The sequence below is a fragment of the Hyla sarda genome, chromosome 1 (assembly GCF_029499605.1).
Source record: "Hyla sarda isolate aHylSar1 chromosome 1, aHylSar1.hap1, whole genome shotgun sequence".
Classification (NCBI taxonomy): Eukaryota; Metazoa; Chordata; class Amphibia; order Anura; family Hylidae; genus Hyla; species Hyla sarda.
The window spans coordinates 189910951-189929553 of NC_079189.1; positions in this window are offsets into that span (position 1 = coordinate 189910951).

Sequence of the window (18603 nt, forward strand, 5' to 3'; positions counted from 1 at the left end):
TCCACCACAACATCCTTGATCAAGGAACTGACTAAGGGCATATACCATTAACCCTCACAATATCAATTAAAAATAATAAGTCATGTAATTTCATGCAAGCCGAGAGTATAAAATGTCAAAACACCAGGGAGTCATAGTATCAATCGGGATAAAGGTATTAGAATCTACAGAGGTGATGCTATACTAAATTATGTGACTACCCTTAGGGAGATCTATTTTAAGGCGGGAATAAGTTAATTCATGGGCCTAGGGATCCTGATCTTACCCTACACTAACTCAGAGCCCTACACACCTAGGCGGGTTTCCCCATCCTAAAAAGGACGGACCCGCTCACCAACCTCCTACTTGGCCTAATAAGTGCTGAGCTAGGTGGTGGATCTAACTCTAGACCTACTAAGGTCTCCACTAGCTACCTCCAGTCCACCGTATTGGGGAGTCACATAACTAGTAACATAACTCATAGCATCTAAAACTGTAGGAATGGGGATGAGAGGTGTCAATTAAAGGAAGCAGCAGAAATTAAGTTGATCATGAAGTCTTCTAGGGGACAATGCTCCTATGTCATGTATCCATCGAATTCGTTTTTGTAACAATAAACGGTCAAAATCCCAACTTCTCACTGATGAGCATGACCTTTCTATACCAAAGAATTTACCATCTCTCAAATTCCCAGCATGTCTCTCATTAATATGCCTCACCAATGATGTATCATGTTTATTCCTTATATCCCCCACTTAAAGGGGTATTCCAGGATTTTTTTTTTATTTAACTATGCTACAGGGGCTGTAAAGTTAGTGTAGTTCATAATTTAGTATCTGTACCTGTGTGTGACGGTTTTCTCACAATTCTTCTGTGATTTTCACCCCAATATTTATTTTTAACAGCATACAAATTGACTGTTGTCTCGGATTTTTCCCAGCTTGCAATGTGGCTGAGACCTGACTCACTAGTCAGCTAATGACAGGGAGCCTGTCTACTTCAATGGGTGTAGGGATCAATCTGCAACTAATGCAACAGCTGTAGGCACCCTGATTGAAAACCACAGGTCTGCAGCTCATTTATGTTTCAATGGGTGGGGTGGCTGATGTGTGGGAGGAAGGAAAATGGAATTGTGGGATTTGTAGTCAAAAAAATAAAAATCAAACAGGAAATACAAGTTCACAAAAAGCTAGCCACAGTGTTATGGTAATCTCATGGAAGTAAAAAGGAGTGCTTCAAAGGAGGGCACAGTTCTGAGCGCGGCGCTGAAAACAGAGGATCAAACGAATGGATAAAAGCAATGGTAGTTTACTCTCCCATCATGCAACGCGTTTCACTGCAACAGCAGCTTCATCAGGCATAGTTAGAGACAGATGCTGTATTACATCTGCGCTATAATGCATATATACATTACATTTTTTACTTTGTATGTTTTGTATTGTATAGATTTGTTGGTTGAATCTTATTTACCTGTTAAATGTAATTTATCTGTGAAATGTAATATGCCTGGGTTTGGATTGGTTAGTCGGGGCTCATCCCCCTGACGCACCCTCCCATTCTCCAGATAAATTCCTTGCCCATGTGTCTCTAACTATGCCTGATGAAGCTGCTGTTGCAGTGAAACGCGTTGCATGATGGGATAATAAACTACCATTGCTTTTATCCATTCGTTTGATCCTCTGTGTTCAGCGCCACGCTCAGACCGGTGCCCTCCTTTGAAGCACTCCTTTTTACTTCCATGCCAGACTGGTCGGCTGCGGACACCATATCTATATGTGCTCACCATTGTTGTGTATGTGGATACACAACCACCATAGGTGAGCGTTTAATTTATACCATTAAGTATACCTCAGGTTTATCTTTTAATACACCATGGAGCGCTGTATCCCCTCTTTTTTGTTATAATGGTAATCTCATGACATAGCCATTTAGCCCCAAGACAAGCGCAGATCCTTCCTAAGCATGTCCATTACTGCCTGCCAGGTACGTACTAAAATCACCTTATGGTGGATAACCCCTTTAAGGGTCGCCCTATTGTGGCGGGGATAGGAGGGTTGGGTCAAAACCTTGGTATCTATATAGACCAGATTTTGCGAGAATTTGTCCTGCCCCTACCATCGTATACTAGGGACAAAATGGATCTCCTAAAGAAAATAGAGGGTTTAACGGTGGATGATGACACTCTACATACCAGTATTGACATAGAAGCCCTCTATTTGTGTATAGCCTATGAGATTGCGCTGAAGGCGGCGTCATATTTTTTATCCTTCTGAGGGACTTTTATGCAACCACATAACAATTTTGTAGTAACACACAATTATTTTTTATTTAAAGGGGTTCTCCGGTGCTTAGACATCTTATCCCTTATCCAAAGGATAGGGGATAAGATGCCTGATTGCGGGAGTCCCGCCGCTGGGGACCCCCGTGATCTTGCACACGGCACCCCGTTTGTAATCATTCCCCGGAGCGTGTTCGCTCTGGGACTGATTACCGGCGACTACAGGGCGGGCGGTGTGTGATGTCACGCCCCCGCCCCCGTGTGATGTCACGCTCCGCTCCTCAATGCAAGCCTACGGGAGGGGGCGTGACAGCTATCGTCACACGCCGCCCGCCCTGTAGTCGCCGGTAATCAGTCCCGGAGCGAACACGCTACGGGGACTGATTACAAACGGGGTGCCGCGTGCAAGATCACGGGGATCCCCAGCGGCGGGACTCCCGCAATCAGGCAACTTAACCCCTATCCTTTGGATAGGGGATAAGATGTCTAAGCAGCGGAGTACCCCTTTAATGATCGTTTCTTCCACCAACTGAGAGGGACGGCTGTGTGGAGCCCTTGTGCCCTCAGCTATGCCACTTTAACTCTGGGTTGGCGGGAGGTGACATCTGTTTTTGTTGATGCACGGGAATAATTATGTGAGCGCGCCCTTTTATCTTTTATGTGCGCGTGTCATAGATGATATTTTCATCCTGTGGCAGGGGACTAAAATGGAGTTTGAAGAATTTTTGGCATCATTGAATTTGAATGAATTAGGTTTCTTTTTTACATTTGAAGTGAGTAAAAAAACCTTATCCTTCCTGGATATACGCATTCAAAAGAATCAGGATGGGAGCCTCAAAACATTAATACATAGGAAATCCACTGCTACCAACAGTTTCCTGAGGTGGGAGAGCTGCCACCGGGAACCCCTGGAGGAACTGCGCCTCAGGAGGAACTGTTCTGAACATTGGGATTTTGTACGAGAGGCGAAAGATCTTAGAAGGCAATTTAAGGAAAGGGGTTATCCAGAGCATGTACTTTCATCAGCATATAGACAAGCCGTGAGTATACCCAGGGAGTCATTACTTATACCAAAAACATGAGATGAGACCACTAATATGGCACGAATTATAGCGACATTTGATCAGGGATCATCGGCCATGAGGGAGATACTCCATAAACAATGGATCACTCCATTAAAATGGATCAAGATATCAGTGACATCGTCTCTGATTTTCCACAGATCACCTATAGAAGAGGACGAAACATTGAAGACATTCTTACCCATAGCCACTTGACAGCAGATAAGACGGCGCATCAAACCTGGTTGAAAAGAGTCCTGTTACCTAAGGGATGCATTCCATGTGGGCGGTGTAAAGCTTGTCCCAATGTGTCGAGGATTAAATATTTTGTAAATGATGTGACAAGGAAAAGATACCAAATAAGGGATTTTATCAACTGTGGTACTTCATCTGTGATCTATATGGCCGAATGCTCCTGCCATATGCGCTATATTGGTAAAACTCTTAGAATTTCTAAGAAGCGTGTGCTAGAACATCTGGGGGATATAAGGAATAAATGTGATACATCATTGGCGAGGCATATTAATGAGAGATATGCTGGGCATTTGAGAGATGTTAAATTCTTCAGTATAGAAAAGTTATACCCATCAGTGAGAGGTTGGGACTTTGACCGTTTATTGTTACAAAAGGGATGTCGATGGATACATGTCTTGGGTTTAAATGGCTATGTCATGAGATTACCATAACACTGTTGCTAGCTTTTTGTGAACTTGTATTTCCTGTTTGACTTTTCTTTTTTTGACTACATATCCCACAATTCCATTTTCCTCCCTCCCACATATCAGCCACCCCACCCATTGAAACATAAATGAGCTGCAGACCTGTGGTTTTCAATCAGGGTGCCTACAGCTGTTGCATTAGTTGCAGATTGATCCCTCCACCCATTGAAGTAGACAGGCTCACTGTCATCAGCTGACTGGTGAGTGAGGTCTCGGCCGCATTGCAAGCTGGGAAAAATCCAAGACAACAGTAATTTTGTATGCTGTTAAAAATAAATATTGGGGTGAAAATCACAGAAGAATTGTGAGAAAACCATCACACACAGGTACAGACACTATATTATGGACTACCCTAACTTTACAGCCCCTGTAGCATAGTCAAATAAAAAAAAATCCTGGAATACCCCTTTAAGTGAGGGATATAAGGAATAAATGAGAGACATGCTGGGGATTTGAGAGATAGTAAATTGTTTGGTATAGAAAGGTTATGCTCATCAGTGATAGGTTGGGATTTTGACCGTTTATTGTTACAAAAAGAATGTTGATGGATACATGACATGGGAGCATTATCCCCTAGAAGACTTAATGATCAACTTAATTTCTCCTGCTTCCTTTAATTGACACCTCTCATCCCCATTCCTTCAGTTTTAGATGCTATGAGTTATGTTACTAGTGATGTGACTCCCCAATACGGTGGACTGGAGGTAGCTAGTGGAGACCTTAGTAGGTCTAGAGTTAGATCCACCACCTAGCTCAGCACTTATTAGGCCAAGTAGGAGGTTGGCGGGCAGGTCCGTCCTATTTAGGATGGGAAACCTGCCTAGGTGTGTAGGGCTCTGAGTTAGTGTAGAGTAAGATCAGGATCCCTAGGCCCATGAATTAACTTATTCCCACCTTAAAATAAATCTCCCTAAGGGTAGTCACATCATTTGGTATAGCATCACCTCATAGATTCTCATACCTTTATCCTGATCAATACTATGACTCCCTGGTGTTTCGACATTTTATACTCTCGGCTTGCATGATATTACTTGACTCTTATTATTATTTTGATTGATATTGTGAGGGTTAATGGTATATGCCCTTAGTCAGTTCCTTGATCAACGATCTTGTGCTGGACATGTATATGAGTGGTTTTTGATCGGCACCTATAAAAGCTGAAAATTGAGTATCCCTTTAATTTTGGTTGGATGCCTTGGATTGCTGATCAGTGCCACCATCTCATGTTTCCTAGTTCTACGCATGACAGTCCTGACTGCAGGGTATAATTAATGTAACACTATCTATGTAAGTATGATTAATCACCTGATGGTTAACAGCATGGTATCTACTCTATTGATTGTATATTGTTATGTGGGATTAATCTTCTGGTCTCTGCTGATATACATACTCACCAGTTTATACAAGATTTAAAATCTATAGCCAAAATCACATGATGCACATATTTTGGGCATGCGCATGAATTTGGCCAGAACTGAAGCACCACTTACAGCGAACCCGTACTCGCACCGCTGCGACGGCACAGCGGGGCATGTCATGCTGACGTGGAGGACTGGAGATAGGATATGACGCCGGACGCTGGCTCAACGTGGTAGAGCGCCTAGCAGCTGTAGTAATACACAGCTCCCTGTCAGTGCGGGTAAGCGCTCCTCCGTGGGGAACATTTGACCAGCAGCATAATAGTGAGTAGCCGCCTAGCGACATGGTGTGCAGTGATCTCTTTCTCCTCAGGTACGTTGGAACAATGCAGGTTCTTGCAGGTTTTGGATCTCCAATGGTCGTGAGTGTGACAGGTTGTGCTGTACATATAGGATGGGGTCCAAAGACGTATGTTATTTATAAGCCCCCCTTTTCTCTTATGTTTTTTCAGGTACTGGAGATCATCGCCACTGCTGTATGAGAGTTATTTGACAAGGGCTGCCATACCCCAAGAGTATGATTATTGTTTTTATCTTGTGCAACTGATTAATTGCAAAATTATCATTGCAATTCAGTTGAATTTATGAGTTGCTGCATAACCTTTGGCATATGATTTAGAACATAAGGACCTTAAACTCATTAGCGTATCCATGCTATATACCCCCTGAGGAAGCCAGTCAATACTGGCAGAAACGCATTGGGTTTTATTTGTGGTGGATATACCTGTAATGTTCTATATCTGGATGATTGTGCATACAATCTATGGTTCATTACTGTTTTTATGACGGCCTAGTTATTATTATTTGGTTGTGGTCATTTGAGCACTGGATTATTATTTTTGTGGTGTATCTTATTTTGTGAAATGAAAGTAAAGTTTTAGGCACCTCCCCTTTTATCAATTTGATTTGATAATATTTTTTAGAGTTACAGTATATCTCCCCCTCTGTGTTGCAAGTGCTTTAATTTTTTATGTATGGGTTAACAAGGTTGAATGAAGGTTTCTCTGGTCTGCTTTTACATGCATATATATGCCAGCATTAAAGGGAATCTGACAACAGGGTTCCCCGCACTTACCTGAATATACAAGTAAATCGGTGCAGACGTTCTGGAGATATTAGTCTGGTTGCTTATATGTTAATTCCTTGTCCTGCATTATGGAGGTGGCCATTGCTATAAAAGCAACACTTTCTCCCACCCGCTCTGGCCGATATTACCACCCCTGTCATAAATATTTATCCCTGCTTTAATCTCACTGCATGATGGGGGCAGTGACATCTGCCTGAGGAGGCCACAGAAATCAGTGCTCTTACTGCTGGGGCTTGCCTCCATTGCACAGAACCAGAAATTAATATATTAGCAACCAGACAAATATCTCTGAAACTGGAGCTGCACCGATTTTAGCCCAGTAAGGAGTGTTAGAGCAGGTTTACCCACATTATCTACCGGTATATTCAGGTTAGTGCAGGTGACCCTGCTGTCAGATCCTTTTTAAGTTTTTTTTTAATCAGCTGTTTGCAGTAAATACTGCACAATCTTGCTTATTCCGAATTCCAACTTTTTTACTCAGGATGTAAGTAGCAGATTCATAATCTAAGGACTGTGATTATTGATCGTGTACTATTTGACAACATTGTTCACATTTGCACTTTTTAGATATAGACATTCCTATTTTGCTTTTAGATTAAACATTGTTTGTGTTGTCCCCAAATAATGTTATCAGTGTCTCTTTTTATGTGCACATACTGAGAAAGGTGAGAATTATAATGACCAGTCATTTGTAGATATGGGATTTTATACATTAGTTATCCCTATTATCTGATGTTCATGGTCAGAACATAGTAAAAATCATTTGTTGTTATGGGTATTGTGAAAAGATTGTAGAATGTAAACTGTTATATAAAAAGGAGCCCCCCTCCAAAACCCTTGTGATTAATGTTAAAGGAATATCCCTGTGTGTCAGGACTTCCATGGTAAATATGCCGCTTCTGCAGTGGGGTAACTATACACAGGGCCGAAATATTGGAGACTGTCCCATTCATCTGAAAGGAGCTTGCGGAAATTCATGCACATGTTACAGAAATAGCACTATTCAGTTGAATGACACAGATCTTTAAAAATTTCACAGCAATCTGCTGCATGTGAATTCATCCTTGGAATCCATGCTAGAACTCTGATTTGTGTCTTGCTGGTGCATTTGTGGGGACAGAAGGATGAGAACAGTTAAATGCACTTTGAAACCTGAAGAAAACATAACGCAAACACCAGTTCAGTATTTTCTTTAGCTTGAATGTTTCCTGTGAGTATTCTTAAAGAGCTCATTGATTCTTTGCAGATGTTCTTTGAATGCTAGTAGTTCTAAATTCCATTCCCCCGAACCTTTCAGAATATTGGCATGGAGTCAAGTGCTTGGCTTTCTCTCTTTCCACTGACAGCATGCAATATATTGGCAAACTGTTAAAAGCATTTTTTGATTCATGCAATGTGTGAAGTTAAGATATTAAGACATCCCCCCAATTACATTGGCTGGTGAATTATTTAAGAGATTCTGCATAGTCACATTGAGCTCCGTCACCACCAGTAAATCTATAGCAAATCTTCCCTCTAGCAGATTATACTGTCATTTCCATTGCTGTAAAGAAACAATGGGGTGAAATAAGCACATTGACTGAGGTCATTTTTAGTGTGGTAAATGATATCCTGGAGGAGTTCCAGTATAAACTTCATCTCCCAGACAGTAAAGAGCTGTTACAATGAGCAATGCATCTTTTACCATGATGTGCAAAACCATATAAAGACAGAAGACATGATGACCTAATTGTGAAGTTGCCACGTCCAGCCATAGTATACTTATAGAATTCTGGTAGTAATTTATTTGTTATCCGAGGAGAACCTTGTTGTAAGAGTCTACTAACCGTTTTAATCTAATATAAATGATTTCCTGTTTCTCCTGATGTATTTCCCATTGCTTATATAGCCTGACATCAGTCGTATCAATTCCTGTACTCAGCAGGACTTATCTTAATTTCCATATCGTAGACACACACACAATACCGCAGCTAGATATAAAATTGAGCCATCAGGATGGCTTTAATAGGCTATGTGCACATGGGTCTGTGATGAGTAGACATCCAGGGCAAGTGAATGGGGTTTCTATAACACATTTACATATATTAGGAATTACTGTGCAGATTTCAAGCTTTGAGAAATAAATGACATGTTGTGGAAAACCCTGAGGCTTAACCCTGTTGATGAGAATCCCCATGTAGATCCAAGGCTGTGCAACTGGTAGAAATCTGGTAAACACCATATTTCTGCAACAGAAAATATTATCTAAAATGTGAACATGACCTTAGAGTTAGGGAGAATATCTAAGTATCTGGAAGAAACCCACAGAAATACAGGGTGAAAACTTTGTTTCCTCTCTTCTGATGCAAATGTGTACTTGGCCCCTGGACATCTTATCCCCTATCCAAAGGAAATGGGATAGGATGTCTGATCGCGGGCGTCCTGCTGTGGTCCCTTGTCACGCCCCCTCCCATAGACATGAATGGAGGAGGTGTGGCGTGACATGGTGTACACCTTTAAGTTGGCGATACACTTCTGATAATTGTTGGCTAAACATTCAGCTTGTGTGTTCTAAATGGGGTAAGCTGCTGAGAACATAATGATTCAGGCTTGTTGAAATACAACTGATTTTTTTTTTTTATTTCCACCTGAAATCTGTCAGGTTCAGGCAAAATTAAATGGGTTATCCTAAAATGAAATGATTAGTGGGGGTCTAACAACTGGAACCCCTACTGATCACAAGGGTACGGCCACCATGCCCCCTCCCATAGACTTGCATTGAGGGGGCGGGGCTGTGATGTCACGATACTCCGGCCCCTGTATCACCTGTCATCAGGCATGGAGCGAAGTTCGCTTCCTGTAGCAGATGACACGGGGTGCTGCAGGAGAGATCACGGGGGTTCCCAGCGGCGGGACCCCCACGATCAGACATCTTATCCCCTACCCACTGGTAAGCACTCCGGTCTTGCTTTAGGAGCGGAGGTCACGTGATTGCTGCAGCCAATCAGCAGCCTCTGCAGTCATGTTCAGTACTCCTGGTATCACCGCTTAGTGATGGGAGCCAGGAGGCCAAGAGTACGGAGCATGACTGCAGAGACCGCTGTTAGCTGCAGCAGTCACATGACCTCTGCTCCTAAAGCAGGAGCAGAGTACTGAACAGAGGTAAGTATCCATTTATTCTCTATGGGTCCTCTGAACATTGCTGAGCGTTCACCTCCGTTCTCATGATTGGTGGGCAGCCCAACAGTTGGACCCCAATCAATCAGCTAGTAATCCCCTATTTATAGGATAGGGGATAATTTGTGATTGTGGGATAACCCCTTCATATGGATGCTGTAATTGAAGGCGTTTTCTTAATAATTTTATAGTGTTTTAACCATGTACCTCAAGGCAATAGATAATATAAGTATTATTTAATTACACTTTAATAATGAATTTGGCTGAAGAAGATTACAAGAATACAGTAGGAACTAAAGGCCAGTGCAGTCCACTGACATCACTGAAGCTCCTGATGCTCATTCATTTATATTTTTGCAGTTTCACATATGTGATTCATGAACAGATTAGGAGTCTGGAGCCTTTTTTGAACACATACATTTAGCTGTTTGCAGCTATTTAGTTCTGAAACTTTCTAATTTGCTGTCAGAAAAACAGCTTCATTCTATTAATGAGTAATGGAAAATTGCTTAAGTCAAAAATAGTAAATTCCATGAAGGTATGGAAAGTATGACATGTATAATAAAGATAAACACCATGCTCTACTATGGTTTGTCTGTTATAAAGTTCTGTGTTCTTACACATACATTATAACTATAACATTACTGTTTATTTTTATGCTTCTTATATTGTTCTAGAAGTATGTAATGAAATAATGTGCTTTTCAACCTTACTTCCTTTTTATTCTTCCCAGGGATATCGCAGGATCCCTCCGAGGTATCCAACTAGGGACATTTATCAAAAAATGTGCAGGGGAAAAGTAGAGCAGTTGCCCATGGTAATTAGATTGCTTCTTTTGTTTTTCAGAGGCCTTTTTTAAAAAGTTTAAGAAGTGATCTGATTGGTTGCTATGGGCAACTGCTTCACTTTCTCACCAATTTTTTCTATAAATTTCCCCCATTGTGTTTTGTAATCCAGTGGTTGTAGGCCCAAGTAACACATTATCAGTATAATACAATATGTAAGTTGGAACCAGCACTGTGAACGGACTCCTGCGACCCAGACTCGATGCCCCGTCTCCCACATGTATCCAAAAGCAGAGAGGCGGCACTCCACTGAAGTGTAAAAAAGTGGTTCTTTATTCACCCATCCATATGACAAAAAGCTAAGTTTTGGTCTCTCAATGAAACCTTGGCTTGAAAAAAAAGTCTCATTGAGAGACCAAAAATAGCTTTTTGTGATATGGATGGGCGAAAAAAGAACCACTTTTTCACACTTTAGTGGAGTGCCGCCTCTCTGCTTTAGGATACATTATCGGTAAATATTTTGATAATTATGGAAAGTGTTAGGACAACAACAGTCACGTAAAAAAAAAATGTGGCATCATCATCTTATTTTTCTGGATCTGTTGCTAAACAGTAGCTCTTATTCTGTCTAGAAACCAAGTAAGTAAAAAGAAAAATTATGGAGTAATAAGGGAAAATATATTTAAAAAAAATTCTTCTGGTGGCCTTTCAATGAAACCTGGGGTGGGCACATTGCCCAGATTTTCTTTAGTAATGTAATTACAAAGATTTCTTGAATGTTGTACAAGCGAAGGAACTCTGTAGGCCACAAACGTCCTTTTTTTTGTTAAAAAGCTGTACCATACAAGAAATGAGGAAAGGTCACATAAAAGAATGTCAAGTTTTGACATTTCGCGGGACATGTCCAAACTTTGGATAGGTGGGGTCTGAGTGTTCAGGTCCTCCAATCTCTAAGGATTGCTGGGGGAAGCACTTGTTTAGGAGCTTTACTCCACAGTTAAGCTGGGTTCACACCACGTTTTTGCAATACAGTTTCCTTATCAGGTTTTTGATAAAAAAATAAACAGATTTCTCAAAACCTGATTAAACTGTATCAAAACGTCTGTACAAATTTTATTCCGTATACAGTTTGAAAAATTATGTCCGGTTGCATCCATTTTTTAAGAAAAAAACATATACATTTTTAACTTTTCATTCCATTATGAATAAAGTTTTACTTGATTGACTGAAATTCCAAGATAAAAAACTGTGCAAAGTCAAAAACCGTATGGTGAAAACCAGATGGAACTGTATGCACATACGGGTCTGTGCGGTTCCCATTGACTCCCATGTTTAAAAAAAATGTATACGTTTCAATACGGTTTTTCACCCGGACCAAAAACCGTGGTAGGCTACAGTTTAGGTACGGGAAAAAAACTGACAAAACCGTACAGGATGCAAAATGGACTCAACTTAATGCATTTTTTGGCATACTGTTTTCCATGGAGAGTCAATGCATACGGTTTTCAATACGGTTCCGTACGTTTTTCAAATTGAAAATGTATACGGGAACTGTATTGCAAACACGTGGTGTGAACCCAGCCTTAGCTGTAATCCCCATCATGCTGCATGAGACGAGCTTCTCTCACCTATGTGGAGATTGATGGGGGTCTGAACTGACAGTCAAAACATTTGCATTACATTAGTGACCTAGTTTTTGTGTTTGTATGGCTGGAAAAAATCTAAACATTTGTCCTATAACCCTGCAGTGATTATCGGAATACATGCTGGATTTAGTGACCACTCTCTAGACTCTAATTATTATAACCTGTAATAATATTACACCCTAGAAACATAAAACTTTTTAGTATATTCACCATGACAACTTCATATGGCACAGAGTTTCATAGTCTCAAAGCTCTAACAGTATAAAATCCCCCTCTATGTTGATGTGGATACCTTCTACCCTCTATACATAGAGGATGTCCCCTTGTTGTAGACAGGGCTCTATATACTACAAGGGCACACTGGGACATGTGTGTAATGTGGCAGAAGCAGGATCTTCTTCTGATTCTGGTGGTACCTTTTGGCTATTACTCAATGACAAAGCAAAATCCTCCAGCAAGCAGCAATCCAGGGCAGTGTGAGCCCTCTATGGGGGCAAAGAAGCATGGCCAGGGGGTGCAAGAAGGAGTGTTCCTTAGTTGAAGCTGTATTAAAGGGGTATTCCAGGAAAAAACTTGATTTTTTAATAGAAGTAATTTACAAATCTGTTTAACTTTCCGGAGTCAGTTGATATATAAAAAAAAGTTTTGAACTACCAGGTTAATTCTTAATAGAGCCCTTCTTTTTGTGTAGCTATTTTTTGTCCCAAGTGTATTTTACCTGTATAAAAAAAATCTTTTCTTTATTTTTGGATGCAATAATTTACATGAAATTTTTGTAAAAACTGCATTCTTTGCCCCAACTAACATAAAATCATGGTAATAATCGTTTTGGCACAATTTGTTGGAAATTTCATTAAAAATTTTGCCTTTTTACAACAATTTTGTTCACATCTCAGAAAAACTGCTGTGTATTTTATGCAAATAACGGCAAAAAATTGCATAACAGCATAAAAAAGTGACAAAACTATTACAGTGAATGAACCCTAAGGCTGGAATCTTTGAAGTGTCGTCCAGCACTACAAAATGCAACCCAGTGGTTTATGTGATCGTTGAAAAGTTTTAGTTGGTTGAGGTCTGAATGTTCAGACCCCCGCCAATCTCTAAATATAGCAGTGACAGGAGAATACAGCACACTGCTAGCACAAAGATATAGATGAAACATGAGTATATAGATAAAACATGAGTATATAGATAGAACATGAAAAGCTATACAGCTATTGTACAATAAATGAAAATATGAAACTATGAAATTATGAGGTACTTAGCTTTCAAATTTGGCGCCAAATAGCGTGGACCGTCCCACCACGGTAAGGTGACCTCATTCTGGGACGGACCCTACACTATGAATATGCCTCTGTGTCAACAGTACAGCAGGCATTGCAAGGTCTGAAACATCCAAGGCACCTTATATACACCTAATAGAGGTGGGTGGGGTGCAAGAGCCAACATGGAGGTAGCCACTCCCCCGTATGTGTAATACAACCAAAGAATAAGATGGCCAGCACTATTGATTCCAAACTATTGTAAAGACCTGGCTTACAGGTGCAGGCTGCTGGGCTAAATATACAGCAACAGGAGAATACAGCAGCACACTGCTAGCACAAAGATATAGCTGTGCTAACAGTGTGCTGCTGTATTCTCCTGTTGCTGTATATTTAGCTCAGCAGCCTGCACCTGTAAGCCAGGTCTTTACAATAGTTTGGAATCAATAGTGCTGGCCAACTTATTCTTTGGTTTTAAATATAGCAGTGGTTACAGAGAAACTGACAGCCTGTTCACCCGCACTAAGCCCATATTGGGTTATAGTGCTGGTGAAAAGTTTTAAAATCTGTTAATTCTTCTATTTTCATTGCGCAGCTCTACGCAATAGAGACAGGGAGCCCCGGTAATGAATATGGTAATGTCTTCTAAAGTTATCGCTCTTCTCTTTGAGCAAAGCGCAGGCACTGCTGCCTTCTGGATGTAGTTTACCCCACGGCAGACATTAACAAATTCATTATGGGGGTAGGCTGGAAAGAAAATATGGAGGAGACAGGTGAGTTCAGCGAGCCGGCTCCCCGCCTCCATTACACAGAGCTGTGCAATGAGAATAGGAGAATAAGCAGGCCTAACTCTAAAAATACAGGACAGACCGATGTAAGTGAAGTTTTTTTTTTTAAGGTGTTAACCCGCACTATAACCCAGTATATTGGGTTTAGTGTACGGGAACAGCCTGTCAGTTTCTCTTTAAGCATTTTACTGCCTGGCTCACCGTGGTGCTACCAGAGACAAGCTCAGTTATAAGTCTTCGGGGTTTGTCTTGTGCAGCGAAACAGAGATTGCAGAGAGCCAGAAAGTGAAGTCGACCATCGCAACTTCCCACTTCTATGTCTAAAGATCCTGGGGGTCTACACACTCAGACCCGGACTGTTTTAAATTTTTGATGTGTCCCTGCTACATGTCAAAAGTTTTTTATAATGACAGGGACTCTTTACTTAAAATTGATAGGGATATTAAAGGAAACTATTTGGTACCTTTGTGAATAGTTTGGGTTTGTTTTTAGCAGTCTGTTTAGTAGTAGCTGTCATCCTGTAATCCGGCAATGCAGACTATTGCTTACTGCAGAAATTTGAAAATTAAAAGTGATGGAACCTTATGGCACAAGCACCACATGCAAATCACCAAATATTAGTTGAGGCTCTGCTGAATTTTTATTTCCCATGACAAATGCAATGAGCTTAGTACAATTTCCGTAATTAGCCACGGGCTGTTTTTAATTTGAGGTTAATTGAAGCACACTTTAGAAATCAGGTGGGTATGTAGAATGCAGAAGTGTACGGTGTAAAATGTTACCATGTCAAAAGTGAATTTGGTGTAGTAAATGTCCAAGGATGGGTTCACACAGTGTGTTTTCCCCTCTAAAAAAATGCATTCTCAATGAAAACAATAGAACATGCACTGGTTGCATTTTTGGCGCATAATATGAATCAAACTACGCATAGAAAGACATTGCAGTTGTTGAGCCCTTTATAATTCCTTTCTTTATAGTTTTAATTTCTTTTACACTTCTTTCATTGGCTCAAAAATTGCAGTGGCAGTATTCCAAAAAACTGTGGTGTGTGATAGTCTAAAGAATTTCTTAAGTAAAATGGCAGTGTAGAAGTGTAGTAGAAGAAGCTATGGTGACTTGAAAAGCACCATGCAAAAAATAATGCTAATTATTACATTATATTTTAGTTTACTTCATCTGGGATTTTCACATAGAATTTTATCCCTTAACAACACTACACTAAACTGCACTTTTTTCCCCCATAATGCAGCTTTTGTGGCATTTTTCCAAATGTATAGGCAAATGTGACCATCCAGGCCTAGTCTTTCTATTCCTTTAAAATTTTCTGACGTTTAAAGGGGTTGTCCAGGCAGAGAATCTGTTTAATATGTTATTGGGCTGCAGAGAACATTACAAACTGGTATATTTCCTTGGCCTGCTCCCTTGCCGGTTTCCCAAGCACCTGGCCCCTGCCACGGCCCTCTTCTTTACTAGTTCCACTGATGCTCTGTGCGGACAGAAATTTCCAAATCAGCGGCTGAGGAGACTTGATCGGAGCTAACGCGTTTTTTGCTCACGTGAACAAATCCTTATTACCCTATACAACTTTGTAAGAAGGAGGAGAGGAAAATGGCTGATTTCCTAGGGCGCATAATAATATTCTGTATAATCTATAATCTTCTGTATATTTGTCAGGCCGGGTTCACATATATCCGGCATAGGTGAACTCTCCCTAAATCTCAATCTTGTCATCAGTTGTATGGCATCTGGCATCCATTGTTTCTGGGCAACGGACAAGGGAATGAAGCAATCTGCGTTTCCCTGTCCGGTGCCCTCCAGCGTGTCCAACTATCCGGCATCAAAATTGAGACGCTGGATGATTGTGAACTGTCCCATTCAAATGAAAGGGATCAGTTCTAGCCGCCGGAAGGAAACTGTGCCGGACGCTGCACATATGTGAACGCAGCCTTACACTTCTGAGTATAACATGACACAGTATAGGAGCAAAGCTATTTGACCTCATGTGCTATTGTGTTTTCCTTAAAGCGTAGGAAAATGTATTACACTTTATTTATTACGCATGCCAAACATGCAACACAGTTTGTCTTTTTTTTCCAAACAGTCTGTCACTGCTGTTTTCATTTTTTTTCCACAATGTAAGTCATTTATGAAATTTTACAGTTTTTGGTGTCTTTTCAGACTGTCATTTTTCATTTTTAGGTTAAAAACTTTGGCGCAATATGGCACATTTCTAATGTCCCAAAAACATGTGGAACACATTTCATGCATATGATAGAAAAATTTATAAACATTCACTATGAAAAAGAAGGGGAATCATAGTACATGAGATTGAAAGAAATGTTTTCTTTTCTTTTTTATTTTCTGTTAATTCCAATTTGTGTTGTTTTGACTATTCACAATCCAATGACCCTTCATAGATTATATGTAATGATGAGGCCAAATAGGTATACAGAACCTGTCATAAAAATAACAGTTTTTTCTCCATGTTATTAACAGGTTAATATAGCCCACAAGACATTCCTAGTAGGCAGTGTGTCGCGCTTACTAATTGGTTCCTTGAACAGCAGAGGTTTGCAACCAGCAGCGAAAGTTTAATTACAAGGGGACCAACCCAGGGCAAAGTTTGCCAAGGTTTTCACGCAAGAGCAGATTGCAGATCTCAGCCTCTTTAACAAAGAACCAAATGAATTGGACATTAGGGAAATAAAAGAAGAAATCTGATTAAGCATCCATTGATTCCGAAAAAGAGCCACAGGGCCAACAAGCCATCGTTAGCATCGCCACATCTGCCACTTTGAGCTGCATTAATAGAGAATCGTGAAGAAACCCAGAAGCTACTGCGGTGCCTATGTGTGCTGTCTCAGGATATTATCATGTCTCGGCAAAAACATCTGACTGATCCATCAAAGTTTGGTTAAAGGCTGTAAAAACTTGCATACTTCAATTAATTTGGAGAGAAGTGATTCCTTCCAGACCTCTCTAACAATGAGGAGGCTAAAACCACAGTAAAGAAATAATAGCTACTGTCATATGGTCATATCATTGTTAATGGAAATAAAATGCAAACCGTGTGAGACCCGGACATGTATGGGTCCTACTGCTAAAAACAGCACTGTTTCTTCATATGTCTGTCTTTTTTTTGCAATTAATTATCCTGTGTTTTCTAAAAACTAAAATGGTGCTGAGGCAGCTGGAAAAATAGCTCCCCTTTTGGTTCCCTCATGTTCGATTCCCCAATCTTCTTTTTCCTTTCAAGATGAGCACTTAGTGCAGGACCTGCCCACTCAGCCAATTACTGGCCAAGAAGGCACACTACGGCAGAGCCAACAGGTCCTGCACCAGCCACTCGTCTCAGAAGCAGAAAGAAGAGGGAAGATGAGGGATTAGATGTAGCCGAACGGTAGCTGTAAGGAACCGGGGCTAGGTAATTATGTTTTCTTTTTACATTTTCCCTCTGCCAAAAGCACCATTGTATATATATATATATATATATATATATATATATATATATATTATTATTTATTTTTTTTAAACACTGGATAACCCCTTTAAATGTACAATAAATATACAGAATAAAGCTTATGGCCGTTTGACTGATAAGAACAGGTGTTACTATCTTTTGCAAATATGTGTGGAAATGTATTCAGATGTTCTCAAAACTGAAGATAATAAGTAGAGATCATTCGCCGTTTCTTTGGTCAGTCATGAAAAGGATGAGATACAGGGTGTCCTTTATGTCTTTGGTTAGACTTTCATATACTGACCCATCTACTAGGATCTGTGCCAATAGGCTATTATCTAACGAATTGCAATTAGGATGGTGTACTCAATGTTTGCATTGGCGATAGAGCCATTGTTGGCAGTACTTCAGGCTTCCTCTGACGTGAAAGATTGTCATCAGCATGGAGATGTAGTGAAGAAAATAACTCTTTGCGGTCATCTTTTTTATTTATGCATTTGGGAGTTACTGTGGCAAATCAACAGGGATAAATCAGTTCATATGCCTGCCACTTGATGAATTTTGTCAAACTTCCAGGATATCCCACACACCTTTTGAGGCCTGTTTCCAAGTTCAAACAATTGTATATTTATCGTTGTTCATCTGAAATCTTTTATTCAACTAAATTTAGCACCCTTATATACTAAATTACATTCCAGACTTAGCCCCTTAACGACAATGGACGTAAATGTACGTCATGGTGCCGTGGTACTTAACGCATCATGACGTACATTTATGCGCAGCTATGACCGCAAGCACCGGAGCACCGGATCTGCGATCGCGGGGATGTCCGCCATTAACCCCTCTGATGCCGTGATCAATACGATCACGGCATCTGCAGCAGTGCGGTCCTTTGAATGGATGATCGGATCGCCAGCAGCACTGCCGCGGGGATCCGATCATCCAGCATGGCAGCCGGAGGTCC